Source organism: Halyomorpha halys, unplaced genomic scaffold (genome assembly GCF_000696795.3).
Source record: "Halyomorpha halys isolate HHAL.00 unplaced genomic scaffold, Hhal_1.1 Scaffold75.1, whole genome shotgun sequence".
Taxonomy (NCBI): domain Eukaryota; kingdom Metazoa; phylum Arthropoda; class Insecta; order Hemiptera; family Pentatomidae; genus Halyomorpha; species Halyomorpha halys.
The window spans coordinates 358,034-362,955 of record NW_027112173.1 but is presented as its reverse complement, the minus strand read 5'-3'; the positions used below and the strand labels follow the sequence as shown (position 1 = coordinate 362,955).

Sequence of the window (4,922 nt, the reverse complement as noted above, 5' to 3'; positions counted from 1 at the left end):
TGGCGGAAAATATTATTTTGGACTCTCTGGGGAAAGTAGCCCTGAGATTATTCACTGTGTTTTAATTTATTTATTAAATTATTTCTTTTGAACTTATCTATTGATTGAAGTATTTCTTTTAACTGACTTTTTAATTTTTCCTAGATTTGTATTTATATATTTTGTGTATATGTCCGATCATGGATTGATTGTGTAATGTAGCAACCTAATTTAATTGAGCAGCATGGCTAAATGAAGCATTTCTCTCTATCATATTCTCTCTTATTTTTTAGATTAAAATGTGAAAATGCTGGAAGATCCAAATAGATGAAAACTAATGAACCCACTGAACCGCTAGAGATAGCCCGAGATAAGAGTGTAAACACCGTCAGCTGATTGTAGAGTAGGAGGGGGGAGGGTTGCCCTATAGCTTGCTGTCAGGAACAGGAGTCGTCAGTTCGTCTACTGGCTCGCTCTAGGGGTCGTCGTTTCTATTAGTTGGAGTTGTCTCTACGAACAGTACAAAGTGAGTAATATCCATAATATTTTTTACTCTACAACGACTTGGTTCTTCATAAAAAACATTATAGAATTTTCGGTTTTATTTAGCGCATTATATTGTCAAATAGATCCTGCTTGTTATATTGTATTCGAAAACAAATAGCACATGATATAAGCGTTTGACAGGTCCTGATAAGAATGTTATGATATTTCTCTCCAACTAAACAATGTTGAATAGGAGTCTATAAAACACTATTTGATTACAATTTTTCCCTTAAAAACTTTTTTATTGCGAACATTTCCTTAAAGATAAGGGAAATTATTATAATCTTTAGTGTGTTCCTTTCTCTTCAAACAGTATCAAATAATCATAAAATAAAAGTCTTAAGTATTCGTTTACTGGTGAATGACACAGTTTTTATTGATTCCTATAAAACACTAATTTTGTGACTTAATTGGTTTTATCCACCGATTCAAATTTGAAATCACCGATTCAAATCAATACTTCATCATAATAATCTTGTTAATTTTCATATTTCAAATATTGTAAAGCTTATTGTTTTTATTTTTTATCATTAGTAAACATTATCTAAGAAAAAAAAAGTTTATTTTAAAATGACTAGTTTGAGATGAGAAAATGAAATAATAATAAGGTAAGATGATAAAAAGAAATTCATATACAAAATGATATTTACATTTACATATTGTTCAAGAAAATAATTTTAAAAATCGATTTACATGAATCATGAATGCAAAAGAAAAATTTTCATAAAAACGTCAACTTATTATAATTCTGTCTGAATAAAAAATATAAGAGTAAATGAAGTCATAATAATTATTGAAGTGATAATATTAATAAAATATCCCCTTTATAAAAATCGATGAATTTAACAAAAGACTAGAGGAAAGTTTTATGCCACATTTGAATTATTTTTTAATAACAATATTTTTATTTATGTAGTAACTTGTGAATAGGAGAGAAACTATGTTACCAATTTTTTAATGATAAGATGTTTAATATTATTTTTATTAAACAAAATATCTCCTAAAAGTTCTAAGAAAATTTTTGAAATGATTTTTGTTTTTGTTGGTGCTATTATTGTTGATAAAAAATAATATTTTAAAATACTTGATTTTGACTATGTAATATTTTTTTTTTCGTACCCTCCATTAAAATAAATTAGTACGACGTACTTTTATAATATGTGAAATGTATTATGTATGCTTTTACTGAGTCTTAAAAGCATATATAATACATTTCATGTATTACATAAGTATGATGTGCTAATTTATATTAATGAAGGGTACGAAAAAAAAAAAGTACAACAACAATGTATCAACAATGTAAGCACTAACAAAAAAAAAATCATTTCGAAAAATATTTTTTTGAACTTTTAGGACATATTTTGTCCAATATCTGACTGCGAATAAATAAAATTGCGAAACGTACATTCTACTCTACCATGTGCGAAATGCACATTCTATTATATTATGTTATAATATTAATATTATATGAAAAGGAATAAATAAAATACAATAAACATGAAAGTAACATTAATAATAGAAACAACAAACAAATGGTGTCAGCATTTTGATGGGCTTGTCAAAACAATATTTTGGTATTGATGCAGCTAACGAATACTGTATGAAAATACACGTTATTAAAAAAAAAAAAATCCTTTTTTTAATAGGAAACGAAGTTACCAATTTTTAAACTTTTTTTATTGGACAAATAATCTCTAAAAGATCTAGAAAATTTTTCTTAAAACCCTTTTTCCCTATTGAATCATTTAGAACTTTCCTGAAAAAAAAATTCAAAATGATTTTTATTATTATTATCTCTTATTATCATCATCATATAAAGATCATAAAAATGATCTTTATTGGTGTCAATATTGTTGATGAAAAATAATATTTCAAAACACGTTTGTGGTTTTTTTTAATATCTTTCATTTATGTTATCAGCTCGCTAGTTCTCATATCTACATTTAAAGGTGGCGGTTTTAAAATAAGTTTGCTTGTTATATTAATAAAGATCCAAGAGATAGTTGCTTAGTTTCTTCTTTGGTGTTGAGCTGTCTGTTTGTTGAGTTATCTGAGGATATGCCTCTCAATTTTTGCAAAATATTTATAAAGGAATTAATCTATATAATTATTTTCTTAACAAATAATTGACGTTTGTACTGGACTGCGTGAAATGAAAACATTTTAATTATTCACTGACATTCCTTTCAGAAATATTTTATTCAGTTTTTTCTTTCATTGTAACCATTCAAAAGATCCCTTTAGTTAAATATACTTATAAATCACATTTATTAATATGAGATAGGTTATAAATACAGGTTATATGATATTAATCGTGATATTTTTTTTTAATGATTTCTAAAGTCACAATTATAGAAGATAAGAAAGGGATAAAATAATTCTATTATCATAAGAAAGACAACTCACTGGAACGTTCTTTCGTCTAACAACGTCATATTATAAATGTTTTACAGTTTATTTATCTGAAGATGTATATATATTATTTTTATTATTTATTTATTGCTATTTAAAACTGTACATTATAATACATTTAGTAATAAATTTGATCTCAGTTAAAATGGAGTGATACTAGCTTGTATAGAAACTACCCGTTGGTAGCACTCTAATGACGTTTCACATTAGCAGATCTCCTGGCCATATTCTTTTCAGGCGCCTCGGAGGATTATCAGGAGTGGAAGAGGAAGTAAGGTTAGAAACTAGTGGGTTTGAGCGGTTAGGAGTTTATAATGGAAGGCATGATATCTGGTTTGAGATAGATCGGTTACATTTGGAACATTAAGGTCTTTATGTATGATTTTATTTGTGACAAAGTAAGGAGAATTGAGGATTTTTGGATACGAGAGGAATTCGTAAGTCCTGTAATAGTCAAAATCGACGTGCGGTTTTCTGTGTTCTCAGTCTTGTGTGAGGATTCCAGATTAGTTGTTTGTCCAGATGTAGTCCAAGGTAGCGGATCTGTTCGACAGTGATAAGATTATTAAAGGAGACTGTAGGGCAGTCGGTAGGTTTACGACGAAGGGTAAAGGTGATTTGTTGGGATTTATTTTAATCCTCTAATTACGACACCATTCTTCGAGGTTTGTGATATGGCATTGGAGAGTTTGGAATGCAATTAATGGTTTATTATTAACAGCGAGCATACTTGTGTCATTGGCATACGTGGTGAGGTTGGTGTTAGGATATGAGGACACTCACTGCATTAGTTCACCTTTTTATTCCTCATCTTTAACCCCATACTTACTAATTTAAGTTCTTAACTTCTTTTCATTATTAGGTTGCAAGAAATAATATGATAACCTAAACTTGTAGTTGTCGTGATTAAAAAAAGAATGCCATTTCTTTAACCTACCACTCATCTTTGAGTAAAAATATATTTCTACTACTAAAAGTTATGTGATACTTCTCCACCATTTATTTTTCCTTTACTAATTATTTATGGAAAATCAATACTCACTTCTTAAATCATATAAGGCATACATATTTATTTTAATAAAAAAAAATCTATAACGACGGAAACATTTATAAATTCAATTAATATTTTCCTCTTTATCAGTCTCCCTTACTACGACTTTATTTGTTAAATATTAATTTTGTTCACATCTTGTGGCATCCAACGGCATATTATACACCATTTATCACTACTTCCATTTTTTGGAGATTTTTTGATCCTTTTTTATGTAGTATTATTTCTAATAAACAACATTAATGGTACTTATGGTAATAAAACTGCAAACATTAAATAATGATAAGGACCTCTGGTATTAAATATCATTTTTACGTCCAGTATGTTAATATAACGAGTTTTTTTGAAAGTCGTTACACCTTGTATAAATCAAGAACATAAGTCCTAGCTGATATTCAAAACCATTGTATATTAATATAGTTAAAATGTGTAAAATCGATTATATTAACTTGACTCCATTAAATCAACTTAAACGTTTCGGACTCTAGTTCACCATTTTAAAACATTTAAGATATCTTATTATTATTAGTAATATATATATAATTTAATTGTTACTGTTCAACAAATTGATGGAAATCAAATAATTTATTATTTTTACATATTCATTATAAATTAATTTATTATTATGTCCTGTATGCATATTATTATTACTTTTTTGTTAAAAATTTCTATAATTGGTTGAATTATTTATGTTTTATTTAATAAACATTAATATTTATTAAGGGTTTATTAATATCCATATATTTAGCATAATATTAATATTTAAATTCCTAAATATTTCTCTTATGCTACAAGGAAGATATAAACTCCGCTTAAGTCATTTCTAATAAAAAAGAAAAGAATCAAACACACACTCAAATAACAATAAATAGTTCTTCAAGCGGCTGCTGATCTTGAAAAAAGTAGGAGATTGAAAAAAAGATATTAAATAGGA

General features: G+C 27.1%; 1 protein-coding gene across 1 annotated transcript in view; it reads left to right on the top strand.

Annotated features, from left to right (window-relative positions):
* The first annotated feature begins 348 nt into the window (after nt 1-348).
* Nucleotides 349-4,922, top strand: part of Gs2 (glutamine synthetase 2) — a 146,391-nt gene continuing 141,817 nt past the window's right edge. The window contains exon 1 of the mRNA XM_014439110.2: nt 349-505. The gene's annotated coding sequence lies outside the window, so the exon portion shown is untranslated. The remainder of the gene's footprint in view (nt 506-4,922) is intronic.